Raw genomic sequence first — 21,784 nt, forward strand, 5'->3', positions numbered from 1 at the left:
GTAGGACACAAAGAATATAAAAAATGCTACCTAACACCAAGGACTTTAAAATCAAGCTCCAATCTTTTCTCCAGTCTTCCCTCTCACCATTCCCTACTAAAACTTCCCATCTCAATGATGCTATTTCATGACTTTTTCATGCTCAGGTACTTCTCTAGAATTCTCACCTATCACTCATAGGACAATGTAGTTTAAACATGTATAGAGTGGCTATTATGCATTAGTCCTGGCACTAAACCCTGTGTTATAAAAAAAAAGATACAGTGTATGCAGAATGGAGGTTTATAGCCTTGGTAGAAAAATGAAAAGGGCATTTAACCACCATTATCTGATTTTCAACTAAAGCTCTATAGAAGGAATAAACGTTCTGAGAGAACCAAAGAATTTCCCTTTGTCACAATCCTCAAAGAAAAAGAGAACTTAATTCTTAAAAAAAACTAAAAGGCTCTGATGGCATGGGACTTCTAGTAACATGGAAGAATATATTATTCTACATCCAACTTAACTGTAAAAACCTTTTCTTCATAAAATTTTCATAAAGAATAAGAGAGAGAGAGAAGAAAGAAAGAAAGGAAGGAAGGAAAGAAGGAAGGAAGGAAGGAAGGAAGATAGATAGACAGACAGACAGATACAGCCCTGGCTAGTGTGGTTCAGTGGACTGAGTGCCAGACTGCAAACCAGCGATTGAGTAGCTAGTTTGGTTCCCAGTCAGGGCTCACGCCTGGGTTGTGGACCAAGTCCCCAGTAGGAGGTGTGTGAGAGGTAACCACACATTGATGTTTCTCTCCCTCTCTTTCTCTCTCCTTTCCCCTCCATCAAAAAATAAAAATAAATTTAAAAACAAAAAAAATCTTAAAAAATAAAAACAAATTTAAAAAATTTAAAAGACATAGAATTTCCATTTGTGGAATCCTTAACTAGTAAAATTATTAATTCACAGCCTAGGAAGGTTTCTTATGCTAAAAAGTTATCAAGTTACCATCTCTTCCCAGAGTCTAAAATCTGGTAAGGGTGGTAAATGTTATTATGAACAGCAGCAACAGCAACTTTTGTTATAGCTACAAGCTTTATTTTCCTTGAGCCTTTTAATAAAGGGAATTAAAGCTCAAGTCACCTATGGTAGAAGTCCCCAACCTTTTGGCACTGGGGACAGGTTTTGTGGGTAATGGGGGTGGGGTATAAATGGAGACAGAGCTCATGTGAGCTTTCCTTGCCTGCTGTGGATGGAGGCAGGAGGCAGGAGACAGGAGCAGAGCTCAGGAGAGCTTCACTCATGGCCTGGTTCTTAACAGGCCATGGACTGGTAACAGTCCGCCACCATGGGGTTAGGTACCCCTGACCTATATCCCTATATAAGTTAGCAAGGGGAGCATATAGTAGACCCTTTTTACAGAAGTAGAGAGTAAGGCATAGAAAAGCTACAGAGGGCAATCCAAGACAGAGTCAGAGTAGATGAAAGCTACACTCAGTTCCTCCCAGGACCAAACTGGAATAACAACTAAATTATTGAACAATCATCAAGAATAACCAACTGAAAAACTGGCTGAAGAGAAGTTTTATAACCAAGGATTTATATAAGAAGCACATTGAGACTAGTAGGAAGGGCAGAGATATGAAAAGGGCTAGTCCCTGCTCCTGTAAACAGTGAGGTTTTAGATAGATATCACAGATGTGGATGAGTCCCCCAGAGAAGCACGCGGTGTAAACCATGAGCTGTACTATCCAGCCCAGAGCTCCAGAGCTAGGAAGAGGTGTCCACATAACATCTAGCTGTGAATTTCAGTGGAGTTTCTGTCAACCAGTCATCTAAGGAAACAGGCACCCTCTTAAAAGGCCAATTAACAAAATTCTGTTCACAGCCACTAAAACTGGCCTCCTTCAGAGAGAGGGCAAAGTAGAACAGAGTTGTGTGAGGAGAGTCTGGAGTTTGTGGGAGGGAGATGAAGGGATAGTCACCAAGATCCCTGTGCTGAATCATCCTCCCAAAACACAGATGACATTGTTCTTGGGTGGAGCACTACCCCTTGTGCAGCATCAACTTGGGGGAAAGCAACAGTCCCTCCCTTTGGACTCCCCCATACCTCACCCTGAGGAGCTCATACCTGCTGAGAAGTACAGCTGGAGGCTCTTTCAGCGATTGAGCCTAACAGGCAGCTGGGAAGCATAGTCAGGCATAGGCAGTACCCACTGGGGTGCCTTGGGACTTTTGCTGACTTGCCCCCTGCCCCAGTGCTGGTAAAACGTGGTCATGGTGTGTAGCTTAGTCATTCCCATGTGCACTCAGGCCCAGCAGAGGCAGACACAAAGAGCAGATTACTTATAGTTCCAAACAGCTTGCCGAAGACAAAACACAGGCAGCATCTTACACTAATGTGTACTAGAGTCCCTCCTGGGAGGCCCAGAACCAAAACAAACAGTGGCAACATTCAAATAACATCAAAGCGGGATCCAATAAGCTTCATAAACGCATATCCAAAGGGAGATCTCAGCAGGCACCAAACACTGCTGAGGTCAATTGCGCTTCCTGTGGTCAGCACCTGCAGAGGGTGCTGAGAAGTTCGCCAGCTGTGGCTAGGTGGAGCTTCACAACCAGACTAAGGGTTGATCTCAAGTACATATAGGCAAATGGCAATCCAGACTCAATTATAACATGAGGGCCCATATAACCCATACATGAGACATTCCTGGAGTGCCCAGCTCAGGTGATCATGGAGATGGCACCACTGGACACTACAGGACATCTCCTACATAAAGTCACCCAACAAAAAGACCAAAAGTCCTAGCAGATCTCTCTAATACACAGAAATAAACACAAAGATGCAGCCAAAAGGGGGTGACAAAGAAACAGTATCTGTTAGGATGGGCAGGGTAGGACAAAATGGCGGCTGAACTACAACCCGGAAAAGACGGCTGACCAGGAAGCCAGAGCGATGGGCTTTGCCAAAACAGATATCCGCATAGCAACCTGAGCCCAAGGAAAACCGCCAATGATATATTGCCGCTTTCTTCAAAGGGGACCAATCCCAGCTCCCACAGAGAGCCAATGAAAATAAAACCCACCACATTCCCTACTTGGGCGGCGAATTCTCCAGCCCCACACTTTGCGGACCATAGGATCTCACCCGGGTGCGCAAACCCCAGTAAAGCTGTATACCACCTGACTTTGTGATTGATTGGCATTTCTTCCTCGGCGGAGCCTAGGAAAACCTTTCAGTATCCAAGTCAGGGAACAGAAAAAATCTCTAGAAAAAGAGCTCAGAAAAATGGAGCAAACAATTTATCAGATATAGATTTCAAAGTAACAGTTATAAGGATGCTCAACAGCATGAAAAAGAACACAGAAACCATAAAAAAGACCAATCAAAAATGAAAAATACAATATTTGAAATGAAGAACACAATGGAAGGAAGAAACAGTAGAAAAGAAATCTAATCAAAGCAGCAAAAATAAAAATATAATTTTAAAAAATGAGAATAGTTTAGTGGCCTTTGGAACAACATGAAGCATAACAACATCTGCATCACAGTGGTACCAGAAGGAGGAGAGAGCAAGGAATCGAGAACCATTTGAAGAAATAATGACCCAAAACTTCTAGAACCAGGTAAAGAAAAATGACACACAAGTCATGGAAGCACAGAGAGTTCCAAAGAAGATGAACCCAAAGAGGTCCACATCAGGACACATCATAGATAAAATGGCAAATGGTGAAGACACAAAGAGAAACTTTAAAGCTTCAAGAGAAAGTTAGTTACCTGCAAGGGAGCTCCCATAAGGCTGTCTGCCGATTTCTCAATAGAAACATTTCAGGACAGAAGGGAGTGGCAAGAAATATTCAAAGTAGTAAGAAACAAGGACCTACAAGCAAGATTACCCTAACCTAAAAAGCTATCATTTAGAATTGAAGGGCAGATAAAGATCTTCCCAGACAAGAAAAGCCTCAAGGAATTTATCACCACCAAACTAGTATATATGAAATATTAAAGGTTCTTCCTTAAGAAGAAAAAAATCAAAACATCAAAAATATGGACAATATAATGGCAATAAATACACATCTACCAATAGTTGAATATAAAAAACAAAACAAAACAAACTATCAAGCAGAACTGAAACAGACTCATAGATACACAGAACATTTTGATGGTTGCAAGATGGGAGGGTCTTGGGGGGATGGGTGAAAAAGGTGAAGGGATTAGGAAGTAAAATTGGTTGTTACAAAATAGTTATGGGAAGTAAAGTACAGCATAGGAAATATGGTCAATAATATTCTAATAACTGGACTGAGAAGGGCAAGAAATTTATTGAGATGATCACTTAGTAAGCTACATACTGCCTAAACACTGGGTGTGCAACTGAAACTAATATAATACTGTATGTCAATCGCAATTGAAGGATATGTAATAATTAATGGAAAAATACAATTAAAAAATAAAAAATATCATTCTAAAAAATAATGTAATAAAATAAAATCTAGGCTCAAAAAGAACAGAAAGAAAAAGAAAACACAAACCAAAATTTATGGGATGCAGCAAAGTGATCCAAAGAAGGAAATGAATAGCATGTCAGGCCTATTTCAAGAAAAAAGAAAAATGTCAAATAAACAGTCTAAGTTTACACTTGAAGGAACTGAAAAAGAACAACAAAGCCCAAAGCTAGAAGGAACAAAATAATAAAGATCAGATCAAAAATAAACAAAATAGAGTATTAAAAATAATACAAAAGATGAATGAAACCAAGAGCTGATTCTTTTTTTAAAATATATTTTATTGATTATACCATTACAGTTGTTCTATTTCCCCCCTTCATTCCCCTCCACCCACACACTCCCTCCCCCACCATTCTCCCCCCCTTAGTTTATAACAATGTGTCTCAAGTTCTTTAGATTCTATATTTCCCCTACTATTCTTGCCCTCCCCCTTATCTATTTTCTACTGTCTATGCTATTTTCTGGCTATTTTCTGTACCTTCTCCCCCCTTCTCCTCCTCCCACCCCCCTGTTTCTATCCCTCCATGTGATCTCCATTTCTATGGTTCCACTCCTGATCTAGCTGTCCTCTTGGTTTGCTTTTGTTTTAGGTGTGGTTGTTAATAACTGTGAGTTTGCTGTCCTTTCACTGTTCATATTTTTCATCTTCTTTTTCTTATGTAAGTCCCTTTATCATTTCATATAATAAGGGCTTGGTGATGATGAACTCCTTGAACTTGACCTTATCTGAGAAGCACTTTATCTGTCCTTCCATTCTAAATGAAAGTTTTGCTGGATAAAGCAATCTTGGCTGTAGGTCTTTGGATTTCATGACTGGAATACTTCTTTCCAGCCCCTTCTTGCCTGTAAGGTCTCTTTTGAGAAATCCGCTGACAGTCTGATGGGTACTCCTTTATAGGTGACTGTCTCTTGCTGTCTCTTCCTTATCTCTTGCTGCTTCTAGGATTCTCTCCTTCATTTTCATCTTGGCTAGTGTAATTATGATGTGCCTTGGTGTGTTCCTTCTTGGGTCCAACTTCTTTGGCACTCTCTGAGCTTCCTGGATTTCCTGGAAGTCTATTTCCTTTGCCAGACTGGGGAAGTTCTCCTTTATTATTTGTTCAAATAAGTTTTCCACTCGTGGCTGTTTCTTTCCCCCTTCTGGTACCCCTATAATCCGGATGTTGGAACGTTTAAAGATGTCCTGGAGGTTCCTCAGCCTCTCCTCATTTTTTTGAATTCTCATTTCTTCATTCCTTTCCGGTTGGATGTTTTGTTCTTCCTTCTGGTCCATTCCATTGATTTGAGTCCCCATTTCCTTTCCATCGCTATTGGTTTCCTGGACAACTCCCTTCATTTCAATTAGTTTAGCCTTCATATATTCCTCTAATTTGTGACTATAATCAACCAGTTCTGTGAGCATCCTGATGACCAGTGTTTTGAACTGTGCATCTGAGAGGCTGGGTATTTCTTGGTTGCTTAGAGTTATTGGCTCTGGGACTTTGAGTTCTTCTTGCGCCATCTTTTGGGCTGTTCGTGCCTGTTACGTATCAGGATCCAAGCCCTAGGCGTTCACCAGAGCAGGGCAACTCAGTCGCTGGGTTGTGACGCTGTATGTGGGGGCGGGGTCAGAGAGGAACAATGGCGTCCCGTCTGCCACCTCCCACGCCGCAGCCACAGGTGCGGCACCTGCCACTGTCACCGGGCCCACGCATTTTGTCCCACTGCACGCCAGTGTGCCACTGCCATCAGCCTTCGCCCCATGGCCTGCGTGGTCCGTCTCACTGTGCTCAAATGTGCGACCGTGGTCAGTCCGCCCCACACCCTGACTGGGTCTGGGCCACTTGCACACCTAGGTCGGGGGATCTATCCTGCCCGACTGCTCCACTGCTGGCTCCGCCCCTCTTACTGTCACCGTTGAACGGTTTGGCATTGTCAGACTTCCATATAATTCAATTTTCTGGTCTTTGGCTGTGTCTTTGTTCTCCAAACCTTTGTTGTATTCAAACTTGGTTGTGGGAGAAGGCACAGTGTTTCCACCTATGCCTCTATCTTGGCGGAAGTCTCAAGAGCTGATTCTTTAAAAAGATAAACAAGATTGCCAAACCTTAACTATATTCATCAAGACTATAAGAAAGAGAACTCAAATAAATAAAATCAGAAATGAGAGACTTCTAGTTAAGAAGGCAGCATAGGCTCACCTCTTCGCACAACCACTTCAAAATTACAAATATAGAACCAACACACATAACCATCAGAAATTGAGTTGAATAAAGTGTGACTACTATGGAATTAAAGAAACCACATCCATCTAGACTAGTAGGAGGTGGGGAGAGGAGGAATAGGCTGGTCCCACATCCATGTGTGGTAGATAAAAACTCAGGATGTTTATCTCGGGAGCAAGGAGTCCCAGCCCCACGCCAGCCCAGAGTTCCAATGTCAAGAAGATAAGCCTCCATAACTTCTGGCTACAAAAACCAGCAGGGATTGACAGTGGAAGAAACTTCTGGAGTCCCAACCAGTATTTCCTAAAAAATCTACACAGAGAATGACTCAGACTCAATCCCTCTGAGTTCTAGCACTGGGGTAGCAGCTTGAAAGGAGGCAGTGACATACAAGGAGGAATAGAAGTGTCTGGCATCAAGGCAAGAGCTGAGGGACAGATATCTACTGGCCAGAAGGCAGGCAGAGGCCACTGTCCCTTTTCTAACCTCACTCCCACAGAGTCACAGCCAGTAGGCAGGTGCCATATCTGAGAGTCCATCAACCTGGTTAACATTGTTTGTCCTATCTGGGAGATCCCAAGACTCCATCCCACACAACTTATGGGACCACCCCAGTGTCTTTTCCAGATGAATGGGTGATCTTAGCTCATGCTTTACAATTTCCTAAACCCTCTCAAACAAGCAACAATTGGCCTCAGTGAGCTCCCAGCCCCTGTACCTCTTGCTAAGTGGCCCCAGGCCCTAAACCAGTAGCAGCCATCCTAGATTCACAGCTTTGCTTTGCCTGAAAATCTCCAAGCCCAGCACAAGTAGCAACCATCTCAGATTGCTTTACAGTTTATGCAGGATGGCCCCAGGTATGACACAGGTGGGAGCTGACCTTGGCCTGCATGACCCTGGAAACCCCAGAGCCTGCACACCCACTGGACAGCTACAGACCACCACACTGCCCCTGCACCGCTGATTCTGTGCAGAAGGCAGAGGTCTGTGGTTAGTAGTCACAGCCAATCTCTGCTGCTGACTGGCCTGGGTAATATCTCCCACTGATCTGCCAACAGCAATCAAGGCTCAACTGCAAGAGAAGAGTGTACTCAGCCCACATGAAGGGTGCACCTCAAGCTTCCAGCTTGGTTGATAGAGGAGGTTGTGCCACTGAACCCTAGAGGACACCTACTATATTAGGCCATACTACCAAGATAGGGCAGATCTACCTAATACATAGAAAAAAAAAAAGGGAGCCTGCCAAAATGAGGAGACAAAGAAACATGGCCCAAATGAAAGAACAGATCAAAACTACGGAAAAAGAACTAAACAAAATGGAAATAAGCAATCTACCAGATGCAGAGTTCAAAACACTGGTTATAAGGATGCTCAAGGAACTTAGTGAGAACTTCAACAGATAAAAAAGACCCAGTCAGAAACAAAGAATATAGTAACTGAAATAAAGAACAATTTACAGGGAAACAATAGCAGAATAGATGAAGCCAAAATCAAATCAGTGATTTGGAACATAAGGAAGCAAAGAACAACAAATCAGAACACCAAGAAGAAAAAAGAACCCCCCCAAAATGATTGTGTAAGCAGCCTCTGGGACAACTTCAGGAGGTCCAACATTCACATCATAGGAGTTCCAGAAAGAGAAGAGAAAGAGCAAGAAAACATATTTGGAAACATATTTAAAAAATAATGATATAATATTTCCTTAATTTGGTGAAGGAGAGAGACATGCACATCCAGGAAGCACAGAGAGTTCCAAACAAGATGGAAACAAAGAGGCCCACACAAAGACACATCATAATTAAAACGCCAAAGGCTGAAAATAGAGAATCTTAAAAGCAGCAAGAGAAAAAAAGTTAGTTATCTACAGAGGAGTTCCCATAAGACTATCTACTGATTTCTCAAAAGAAACTTTGCAGACTAAAAGGGATTGGCAACAAATATTCAGTCATGAAAACCAGGGATCTACAGCCAAGATGGCTCTACCCAGCAAAGCTATCATTTAGAATCAATGGGCAGATAAAGAGCTTCCCAGATTAAGAAAAAAACAAAAGGAACCAGTGACCAGAGGGGAGAGAGGAGGGAATTTCAGGGGAAAAAGGGGACGGATTTACAGGAACTAGTATAAAGGACACATGGACAACAACTAAGGGGGGTGGATAGGGGAGGGAGGGGGAGCAGGGGGGTGGGGGTGGGAGGGTGGGCTTGGATGGGAGTAAAAGACAGAAAACTGTACTTGAACAACAATTAAATAAAAAAGGAAAAAACTAAAGGAGTTCATCATCACCAAACCATTATTATATGAAATGTGAAAGGGATTTATTAAGAAAAAGAAAATCAGAACTATGAACAGTAGGAGAGATTAAGATGGTGACAGAGTAGCACGGAGGGAATCCAGCTCCCGTACACCTGGTAGAAAATCCAGGCAGATCTACTGAAGAACAACATAATCAACCAACAATTCCCCAGCACTTATGAAAATAAGAGACCAGAGAGTGTGACAGAGGAACCAGACAGCTGCAGGTCAGTGAGGACTCCGGAAGGCGAGTGAGTACAAAAGCACCAGGGCCCCTGCATAGGTGGGCTGCGCCCCTGGTGGGCTAGGCCCACAGCCTGATACTTGAGTGCAGACAGTAGGAGGCAGCAGGCGACCTTGGCAGGTGCGTGAGTACAGATGAGAAGTGGCAGGCGATCTCGGTGGGAAACAGGCCCCAGTCTGGGACCAGTGATGGGGCGCCTGCTGTGGAAGGAACTCCAGAAGCCCAGCACCCTGTGGGTCTACAACAGACTCCGTGGGAAACGTGGGAGCCGTGGGAGCCATGCGCCTGCTACAGAGTCCATAGGAGAGAAGTGACTCCCTCCCTCCCCATCTAGGAAAGGCTGGACAATACTGGGCAGAGACCTGTGGGCTTAAGTTTACATAAAGGGTGGCAGGGGCAGAGCGCCCTGTTCAACAGCGGACTCTGTGGTTGCCAGCCTGCCAGCCCAGGGGATTTGACAAGGACACTGTTGTTGCTGGTCTTTTGGGGATTGGGCTGGGCCGAGAGGCAGGCTTTGTGGAGAAGTCTCTATTGGAAAGTGAACTGAGGTGCTCTGCAACAGCAACTTGCCTCACAGCCCAACCAGCCCAGCAGCCATCCAGGGGAGGGGCGGGAACACCTGAGTCCTGCTCCGGGACTGGGAAGGACAGTGCCAGATCCTGAGGGACCCAGGCAGCATGCCAGGGGTGCGGGTTCGAACAGCCCAATCCTGTAGCCCGGCTGGCCCACATGCATGAGCATGCATGCCTGCATCCCAGCCCACAGAGAGGTCCTGCTGCAACCAGGAAAACTGGTTTGGACAGTTTAAAACCGATAAAGGAAGATTTTTTTCAGCAACTTCTTTTCTAAGTTATCTAAGATATTTTTTATTTTTTAATATATTTTTAAATATTTTATTTATTTATCTTCAGAAAGGAAGGGAAGGAGAAAAGGAGAGAAGTATCATGGCATGGTTGCCTCTCGTGAGTCCCCTGCTGGGAACTGGCCTGCAACCCAGGCATGTGCCCTAACTGGGAATCAAACCGTGATTGTGTGGTTCGCAGGCCTGAGCTCAATCAACTGAGCTACACCAGCCAGAGCAGTTATTTTATATTTTTTAAATTGTATTTTTGCTCTATCTTTCAATATTTTGTCCCTCATTTTCCTTTTTGTCCAGTTTTAGTCCTTCTTCCTTTCTTCCCAAAGTTTTCGCTTATTCTTCCTTTCTCCTGACTTTTGTGCGTGCGTATGTGTGTGTGTGTGTGCGCTTTTTGGATTGTTTGTTTGTTTGTTGCTTAGTTTTCTCTTACCCACAAGAGACACAAATAACTGGGAACTGTGAAAGGACCATAGTGTGACCTAAAGAGGGGGCATCTCAACAAGAGTGACACAGAGACAAATTTCACTTTGCTATAGCAGAAAAGCCTCAAGTTGCTGCATAGGTGTAATATTATTTTTTTCATTGTTCTCATTTCTTTTTTATTTTAATAATATCTTTGTATTCCTCCTCTTTCTGTACAGGTTTCTTAGTCCTGGCTGGTTATATTGTACTATTTGACAGGTTTCTCCTATTCTTTCCTCCACAATGTATTGCTAATTATCTCTACTTCACGTCACTTGCTTTCCTTTGGCATACTACCCAAGTTCTATAACCCCCATTCAGACAGATCACATAGAGTCTGTCACATGAATGTTGCTCGAATATTACTGTAAATAATAGCTGTTCTATACAATGGTAAATACTTCACAACACATCTCTCGGACCTTAGACCACCTTACAGATTCCTGAATTCTATTACTGTAGTGATTAACACTATTTGCTCACACACTACACCTAGTTACTAACCTTTACTCTCACCTTACCTCAAAATCTGACCACCCGCAACCACACTGCTTTCTAGATACAACTCACAAGCCTTCCCTTCCCAACAAGAGACTTATCTTCTGTGCATCCTTTCTTACAAGTGGCAAGCTGGGTCGAAGAGTACATAGGTTAACACTATACATAGCCTAAAGATTGTATATTTCTTCTCTACTGACTGTGGCTGTAAATAACACAAAATACTCTTCAGCTATCATGAACCATTTTGCCTCCCCCTCTAACTGATCACACATGCACAAAAAAAAGGAGTAGGTGGAAGTGGAGAACACCAAGATAGCTGCAGGAGACTGCACCACTGAATTTCACAGGTATACTACCACAGAAGTCCACACCATAAACCCAGGGAATCAGAACAGATCAATTTCAGAAGCTGAGGCCAACAAGAACAGTCTCAAAGACCATGGGAAGACAAAGAAACAATCCCCAAATGAAAAAAAAAGGAAGCCTAAGAAAGAATGTTAGATGAAATAGAGGCAAGTAAATTATCAGATATTGAATTCAAAGCACTGGTTATCAGGAAATTCAAAGAGCTTACAACGAGCTACCAGAAACTACAGGGGAACTACAATGAACTCTCCTCAAACTACATCAACATGAAAAAGGAAATAGAAACCATCAGCAAATGCGAACGGGAAATGAAAAAGAGAATTTCTGAACTGAAGAACACAGTAGAAGGTATGAAAAGCAGGATCGATGAGGCAGAACACCGCATCAGTGAGTTAGAGGACAGAGTAGAAAGACTCTCCCAGACAGAGCAAATAAAGGAAAAGAGGCTCAGAAAAAATGAGGAGGGATTAAGAGAAATGCAAGACAATATGGAACAAAATAATATCTGAATAATAGGAATACCAGAAAGAGAACAAGGGATAGAAAACCTATTTGAAAGAGTAATAACGGAAAATTTTCCTAACTTGATGAGAGATAAAGTCACACGAATCCAGGAATCACAAAGAGTCTCAATCAGGTGAAACCCAGAGACCAACTGCAAGACACATCAACATTAAAATGGCAAACCTCCAAGACAAAGAGAGAATCCTAAGGGCAGCAAGGGAGAAAAAGGAAGTAACATACAAGGGAGTCCCAATAAGGTTGGCTACTGACTTCTCAATGGAAACATTCCAAGCAAGAAGAAAATGGCAAGAAATATTCCAAGTAATGAGAAACAGAGGCCAACAACCAAGGCTACTTTACCCAGCAAGGTTCTCAATCGAGAGAGAAGGCCAAATAAAGAGCTTCCAAGACAAAAGACGTCTAAAAGAATATGCCTCCATCAAGCCAGCTCTACAAGAACTACTAAAAGGGCTACTTTAAGGAAAGGAAGGAAAAGAGAGACAGAGAGGAACACAGGTACATAAATGGCAATGAATAAGTACCTTTCAACAATAACCTTAAACGTAAATGGATTAAATGCACCAATTAAAAGACACAGAATAGCTGAATGGATAAGAAAGCATGGCCCACACATACGCTGCCTACAAGAGACCCACCTCAGGTCAAAGGACCACCACAGACTAAAAGTGAAAGGCTGGAAAGAAATTTTCCAAGCAAATGGACAAGAAAAAAAAGCCGGGGCGGCAATTCTCATATCAGACAAAATAGACTTCAAAAAAAAGGCCATAAAGAGAGATCCAAAAGGTCACTTCATAATACTCAGGGGAAGAATCCACCAAGAAGACATTAACATCATAAATATGTATGTACCCAACATAGGAGCACCCAAATATATAAAGAAAATCCTAGAGGACCTCAAGAAAGATATTGACAGCAACACAATTATACTAGGGGATTTTAACACCCCACTGTCTAAAATGGACAAATCTTCCAAACAAAATATCAACAAAGATATTGCAGCATTAAATGACACCCTAGATGAAATGGACCTAATTGATATATATAGAGTCCTCCATCCCAAAGAAGCTAAATACACATTCTTTTCAAATGCACATGGAACATTTCAAAGATAGACCACATGATAGGACACAAAACGAGACTCAACAAATTTAGGAAAATAGAAATCATACCAAGCATTTTCTCTGATCACAAGGGACTGAAATTGGAAACCAACCCCACAGGAAAAAACCAAAAACACCCAAAATCATGAGACTAAATGGTATGCTATTAAACAATGAATGGGTCAAGAATGAAATTAGGGAAGAAATCACAACAACCCAAAACCTATGGGACACAGCAAAGGCAGTCCTGAGAGGGAAGTTCATAGCAATACAGGCTTACCTAAAGAGACAGAAACATTTCAAATAAACAGCCTAACCTGACGCCTGCAAGAACTTGAGGAAAAACAACAAAGAAAGCCCAGTGCAAGTAGAAGGAAGGAAATAACCAAAATCAGAGCAGAATTAAATGACATAGAGACTAAAAGCACAGTTCTAAGAATCAATGAATCCAGGAGTTGGTTTTTTTGAAAAGATAAACAAAATAGACAAGGCTTTAAGTAGGCTCATCAAGAAAAGAAGAGAGAGGACCCAAATAAACACAATCAGAAATGAAAGAGGAGAGATTACAACTGATACCAGACAAATAGAAGGGATTGTAAGAAATTACTATGCAGAACTGTATGCCAAGAAATTTGAAAACCTAGGTGAAATTGACAAATTTCTAGAAAAATATAATCTTCCAAAACCCAATGAAAAAGAAGCAGAAAACCTGAACAGGCCAATAACAGCAGATAAAATTGAAGCAGTAATCAAAAAACTCCCGTCACACATAAGCCCTGGAAAAGATGGCTTCATAGGAGAATTCTACAAGGCTTTTAAGGAAGAGCTAACCCCTATTCTTCACAGACTATTCAAAAAAATCCAAAAGGTGGGAAAACTCCCCGACTCTTTTTATGAAGCCAGCATCATCCTAATTCCAAAGCAAGATAGAGACACAACAAAGAAAGAAAACTACAGGCCAATATCGCTGATGAACATAGACACTAAAATCCTCAATAAAATACTGGCAAATCGCATCCAACAACACATCAAAAAGATCATACACCATGACCAAGTGGGATCCACCTCAGGGATGCAAGGATGGTTCAATATTCACAAATTAGTAAATGTAATACATCACATAAACAAAAGCAAGGACAAAAACCACATGATCACATCAATAGACACAGAAAAGCTTTTGATAATGTACAACTCCCATTTATGATAAAGGCACTCAGAGAAATGGAAATAGAGGGAACGCTCCTCAATATAATAAAGGCCATATATGAAAGACCTACAGCCAACATCATACTCAATGGGCAAAAACTAAAAGCTTTTCCACTAAGTTCAGGAACAAGACAAGGTTGTCTACTTTCACCACTTCTATTTAATATAGTATTGGAAGTTTTAGCCTCAGCAATCAGGCAAGGAAAGGAAATAAAAGGCATCCAAATTAGAAAGGAGGAAACAAAACGGTCATTGCTTGCAGATGACATGATAGTGTACATGGAAAATCCTATAGACTCTACCAAAAAACTGCTTGAACTAATAAATTAATTTGGCAAAACAGTGGGTTACAAAGTCAATATCCAGAAATCAAAGGCATTTTTGTATACCAACAATGAAATAGCAGAAGCAGAAATCAAGAAAAAAATCGCATTCAATATAGCAAAAACAAAAATAAAATATCTTGGAATAAACCTAACCAAGGAGGTAAAAGACCTGTATGCAGAAAACTACACAACACTGAAGAAAGAAATCAAGGAAGACACAAACAAATGGAAACATATACCGTGTTCATGGATTGGAAGAATTAACATCATCAAAATGTCCATAGTACCCAAAGCAATTTACAGATTCAATGCAATACCTATTAAAGTACCAATGGCATATTTCACAGACATAGAACAAATATTTCAAAATTATATGGAACCATAAAAGACCCCGAACAGCAGCCACAATTTTGAGAAAGAAGAGCAGAGTAGGAGGGATCACAATACCTGATATCAAACTGTACTACCAGTCCGCTGTAATTAAAACAGCCTGGTACTGGCAGAAAAACAGGCTCATAGACCAATGGAATAGAACAGAGAGCCCAGAAATACACCCAACTCTCTGCAGTCAATTAATATTCAACAAAGGGGGCAGTAACATAAAATGGGGTAAAGATAGCCTCTTCAACAAATGGTGTTGGGAGAACTAGACAGCTATGTGCAAAAAAATGAAACTCCAACTTACATCATACACCAAAATAAATTCAAGGTAGATCAAAGACTTAAGTATAATCTGGGAAACCATTAGAGCCCTAGAGGAGAGCATTGGCAGGAAAATCTCAGATATTCCACACAGCAATATTTTTATAGATACGTCCCCTAGAGCAAGAGACATAAAGGAAAGAATAAACAAATGGGATCTCATCAAAATAAAAAGCTTCTGGACAGCTAAAGAAAACAGTATCAAGATAAAAAGAGAAGCAACAGCTTGGGAAAACATATTTGCCAATGATACCTCAGACAATGGTTTAATCTCCAAAATACACAAAGAACTCACTCCACTCCACTCAAAGATGACGAGCAATCCAATTAAACAATAGGGAAAGGTCTTGAACAGACACTTCTCCAAGGAGTACATACAGAGGATTCAGAGACACATGAAAAGATGCTCAATATTGTTAGCTATCAGAGAGATGCAAATTAAAACCACCATGAGATACCACTTTACACCAGTCAGAATGGCCATCATAAACAAAGAAACAAACAACAAGTATTAGAGAGGTTGTGGGGAAATGGAACCCTAGTTCACTGTTCGGGGGATTGCAGACTGGTACAACCACTATAGAAAACAGTATGGAATTTTCTAAGAGAACTAAAAATGAACGTACCTTCTGACCCAGCAATTCCACTATTAGCAGTATATCCTAAGAACCCTGAAACACCAATCCAAAAGAACCTATGCACCCCGATGTTGATACCAGCACAATTTATGATAGCCAAGAGTTGGAAGCAACCTAGATGCCCATCGGTAAATGACTGGATCAAAAAACTATGGTACATTTACACAATGAAATTCTATCAGCAGAAAGAAAGAAGGAGCTCCTACCCCTTGCAACATCATAGATGGAACTGGAAAGCATTATGCTGAGCGAAACAAGCCAGGCAGTGAAAGACAAATACCATATGATATCAATGTTAAAAGGATCTAAACAACAAAACAAACAAGGAAGCAATATATGAGCAAAGGCACTGAAATACAGAACAGGCTGACAGGGACCAGAGGGGAGAGTGGAGAGAATCACAGGGGAAAAGGGGAAGGACTCACATGAACAAGTATAAAGGACACATGGACAATAACTAAGACGGGGGGTGGAAATGGGAGGGAGGTTGGGAGCACTGGGCAGGGTTGGGAATATAAGACAGAAAACTGTACTTGAACAGGAAAGAAATTTAAAAAAATTAAAACCAAAGGAAAAAACTATGAACAATGAAATACCAATAATTACCTATCTAGCAACAATTGAATCTAAGAAACAAACTAGGCAAACAAGAAGTACAGAGGCAGAATCATGGATATGAAGAGCATTTGACGATTGCGGCCAGATGGAAGGGAGTCTGGGGAAATGAGTGAAGAGATGAGGGGATTAGGAAGTACAAATAGGCAGCCACAGAATAGGCAGCTACAGAATAGGCATGGGATGTAAAGTACAGTATAGGAAACAGAGTGGCAGGAGAACATACACACGCGACCCATGGACATGAACAATGGTGTGGGGATTATTGCCTGATGGAGCGAGGTGTGCTAATAGAAGAGAGCAGAGAGGAAAGAACTGAGACAATTGTAAAATCATAATCAGTAAAATATAATTTAAAAATAAAAATACATTTGCCCTGCCTTGTGTAGCTCAGTGGATTGAGCATGGGCCTCTAAACCAAAGGATCTGGTTCGATTCCCAGTCAGGGCACATGCCTGGGTTGCAGGCCAGTTCCCAGCAGGGGATGCACGAGAGGCAGCCATACATTGACATTTCTCTCCCTCTCTCCTTCCTTTCCCCTCTAAAGATAAATAAATAAAATCATTTAAAAAATAAAATAATTTTTTTTAAATAATGAAAAAAGTGAAAGGGAGGAAGTAACAATTGACACTAAAAAAATACAAAGACTAACAAAAATATTATGAACAATTATTTGCAAACAAATTGGACAACCTGGACAAATGAAACATACGATCATCCGAAACTATATCAGGAAGAATCAACGAATCTGGATAGACATATTACAACTAATGAAATTGAAGCACTAATCAAAAAGTACCAACAAACAAAATTCCTGGGCCAGAAGGCTTTATAGATGAATTTTACCAAACATCAAAGAAGAACTAACACCTATCCTTCTCAAACTATTCCAAGTAATTCTAGAGGGAAAGCTGCCAATCTCATTTTATATGGCCAGCATGTTTCTAATTCCAAAACCAGATAAAAATACTAGAAAAAAATAAAACTATAGGCCAATATGCCTGATGAACACAGGTGCTAAAATAAAATCTTCAACAAACTTGATCCAGCAATATTTTTAAAAGATCATACACCATGATCAAGTGAGATTTACTCTAGGGATGCAAAGTTCATATAAAATAGGCAAGTCCAAAAACATAATATTCCACATAAACAAAATAAAGAATAAAATCCACATGATCATATCAATAGACGTAGAAAAAGCATTTGAAAACAATTCAGCACCCATCTATAATAAAAACTCCTTCACCTTAAATGTTATGACTTACTACCTCAACTGCAAAATAGAAATAATACCAGTATTTGCTTCATGAGGTTACTGTGAGTTAATAGATGTAAACCTGATTGTAGGAACTAAGAGTGTTAGTCGTTATTATTTGAACTATATGGCTTCCTCTTGGGGAAAGAGGAAGCCTCTTGGGGAAAGAGGAAGCCATAGTTCTATTTGTTCTGGTGTTATGAGAATTCAAAAATCTATTAAGTTCTTAGGATATATCTTAGCATTCTGAGTTTCTTCATCTCCATTGCTTTTCTTTAATTTATTATATGTATTTAATCAGCGCTTGAACAGGTTCCTGCAATGTAATAAACTTAAATTTAAAATCCCAGGTGAAATTCTTTTTTAAAAGATTTATATAAAAGATGTATATCTTAGCACTGGCTCATGTGGCTCAATAGATTCAGTGCTGGCCTGTGGACTGAAAGGTCACCAGTTCAATTCACATGCCTGGGTTTTGGGCCAGGTCTCCAGTTGGGGGACATGTGAGAGGCAATTGATCTGATGTGTCTCTCACACATCGATGTTCCTCTCTTTTTCTACTTTCCCCTCTCTCTCTACTTTCCCCTCTCTCTAACTGAGTGAATTATAATTTGAGTGAATTCTAAATAAATAAATAAAATCTTTAAAAATATATATATCTTATGTTGATTAAATAATATTAAAATGAGAGGATTTGTGACAGGAAGTCAAGAGACTGTAACCAGTATTTGTCTAAAGATCCAGTTCTATATAAGAGGCTATTAAAATGTCTCAGAGAATTTAAACTTGACTTTGGCGATTATACTTCTCATGTGATGGAACACCCTACACTTTTCCAAATATCTTGAAGAATCTGAATGCTGCAAACCTTGTCTTTATGGCATCTTATTTGAAAACAGGGCAAATTATCAAACAGGTGTTTCCATAAACTCAAATTTAGAATGTTCCTGGGCCCTGAGAATTCATTCCCTTGTGACAAGGAGAAATTGGCCATGTTTCAAATCCCTATGCAAAAGCTAAGTTGAATTAAGAAACGGCAGCAAGAAACATGGTGACATGGCAAATATATCAGCAGGATTTATCAGAAACTGTATACTTGTGAGAAAAACAGCAGTTTAACTTCCAAATAATCCAAAACAAGTGAAATATTTGTAAATGTTACCTTAAGTCAACCAATCTGAAATTTGGCTACATTAAGATGAAGATTACTACAAATTTTTGAGAGGGTCTATACTCAGGTCAATTTGCACAGATCCAAAAGTTAAACAAATATATGAACAGTTTGCCCTATAACAATCACAAATCTCTCCACCCTATTTTCCCCACCCAAAATTATTCTTAGGTAAGCCAGTTCTTTCTGCTTTTAATCAAAACAAATGATTCTTGAAGAAAACAGCTACACTATGAGTTTTCATATAAACCAATGTTTTCCACTTATTTTTAGCTTTTTCAATAATTTTTCTCAAATAAGCAATGTCATTAAAGTGTGTCAATGTCCATGGGACTTTGTCAGCCATATTGTATTTCACGTAAGATTCAGCAAATAGCTGTCTTATGTTGCTTCAAAAAATTCAATAGATTCACCATTCTGTTATTAAGGCAATAGTCATTTCATTATTATTAAGGCAACAGGAATTTCTGAACAAATTATTTTAAGAAAATGTTTTGATTATCCTTGGTTTTGACCTTCTTTTGCCTTTACACTTAGCTGAAGCAGAATACACAAAGTTATTAAGAGATACACAAATTGTATACTATTTTTCTTATAAAAAATAAAAATAAATAAGCAAAATAAAGAAAAGAAGATGCGGAAAATGGCATTAGTCCCATGGTATCTGGTATTTCCATATCAGCTACAAGTTTGTTGGGCTAAGAAAGCCAAATATTAGAAATCCAAATGTCAAAAGTAGGCATATTGAGCCCCATAAATACTTAAGATAATTTCCATTTTCCTAAATGTAACTAAACATTGTTATGAGATCAGATCATAAACACTATATGTATTATGAAAAGAAATATTTCAGGTCTAGTAGTGACATTCAGTAAATGCTAGTGGAACTGTATTAATAATATTCAAAAGCTCAGTCTTTTCCAGAAGAGAAAAGACTGAGCTTTTGAATATTTATTTATTTATTTAGAATTCACTCAAATTATAATTCACTCAGTTAGAGAGAGGGGAAAGTAGAAAGAGAGAGGAACATCGATGTGTGAGAGACACATCAGATCAATTGCCTCTCACATGTCCCCCAACTGGGGACCTGGCCCAAAACCCAGGCATGTGAATTGAACTGGTGACCTTTCAGTCCACAGGCCAGCACTGAATCTATTGAGCCACATGAGCCAGTGCTAAGATATATATCTTTTATATAAATCTTTAAAAAAGAATTTCACCTGGGTAATAACTTAGTATAAATGAAATTGGGAATGAATTTCCTGATTTCCCTGATGTTCTTTATTTCATTTATAAATGAAATCCCCTGATTTCTATAATTATTATTATCGACTATATTTTTATAAAGAGCTTATTCAAGGCAGTCACAAAGAGAGATAGCAAAATTATAATGACAATAAGGATAGCATGGGATCTTTATTGCATTAAAGAATGATGTAAACAATTTAAATTGGGTAGAGAAGTAATTTTAATGAAAACAAAAAATGTACTCACAATAAAGCATGGCCTCAAATGAGGCAGCTTTCTTTTTTCAGTCTGTTAATTTTCTATAATATCTTGTATCATTCAAAGACTACAGTAATCAGACAAGAGCGCATTTAATCTCTGAGGTCTTCACAGCAGATGCAAAGTGATGGCAATTATCCACAATTGCTTTTGTGATGATGACTGAGTGATCAGGATTACTAATTAGCATAATATGCCACACTCATTAGAGTAGATGGTTGAAGTAATGGTTCATTTTGCTCAGGTACCTTTCTGTTTCTTTCACAAAGTAGATGAGTTTACAAAATTCCAGACAACTTTGTCACTTCTGTGTGCCATCTCTTACACTTGTATCGTTTAGGATTAAGTTAAATGTGTACTTAGAGTTGCCTATTGCCACTCATGGCTATCTGACAAAGGGTCTATAAAAGAGCATTGAAATCAACATCAGAAATAAAATATATACACAATTCTATTTGATACTTATCCCCTGGCTTGACCATTATGTAATATGGACTGAGTTATTCTAGAGAGGAATTAAAAACATCTAACCTAGCTCTTTAATTTCTTCCTCTTAATTCTTCAAGTCTCAGGAAGTCAAGAAGCAAAAGACTTCCTCCAGTTTGAGTCAAGAATCCCACCTCTGTTCTCCATAGCACTAGATGTTTCCCTCATACAGTCAGTAGACCCAAAAGTTCCATCAGGACCTGTACAAGGCTCGGTTCATATTAAGGACCTAGGAAATGTTCACTGAGCTGATGATGAGACTAAAAATATAACAGAAAATTATATTGTCCCTTCTTTTATGAGTGGAGAAAGCACAGGCTTTGTATGTGCTCATTCATTCATTCATTGAGTTTCTATGATATAACAGACACTGCAAAGTGCTAGAGGTATGGTAATGAAAGTTTAAAAATTATAGTATAATCTGATCAATGTTGCTAAAGATAAAAAGTTAAGGGTCAGTGAATGTGAGAGATATTGTACAACCCTATCACAGAAAGCTTCCTAGAAGATAACACTTGAGTTGGGTTGTGAAAGTTGAACAAACACAGGAGACAAGGGAAACAGGGAGACATGGAGACAGTCTTCCAGGCAGAGGATCTTCAAAAAACATAGCATGTTCAAGAAATGTACGGGAAAGAGACTGGATTGTGACAGAAACCAAGGCTGGCAAAAATAAGTTAGAAGCAGCTTATGCTGAGAGAAGGCATCTGGGCTTTATCTTCAGTGTAGTAAGAACAGATGAAGCCTGTTAATTAAGCAGAGGAGCAATGCTATCAGCTCTAGTTAGACTTAAGATTCTGTAAGTAGCATGAAAAAGAATAGATACATTCAATAATAGT

General features: G+C 39.9%; 1 protein-coding gene across 8 annotated transcripts in view; it reads right to left on the reverse strand.

The window, feature by feature from the left end:
* ST7 (suppression of tumorigenicity 7) overlaps positions 1 to 21,784 on the reverse strand; it is a 319,529-nt gene that overhangs the window by 130,446 nt on the left and 167,299 nt on the right. The window lies entirely within an intron of this gene.

This window comes from Sturnira hondurensis, unplaced genomic scaffold, assembly GCF_014824575.4.
Source record: "Sturnira hondurensis isolate 20B ecotype Veracruz unplaced genomic scaffold, ASM1482457v3 Scaffold0014953, whole genome shotgun sequence".
NCBI classification, from domain to species: Eukaryota; Metazoa; Chordata; class Mammalia; order Chiroptera; family Phyllostomidae; genus Sturnira; species Sturnira hondurensis.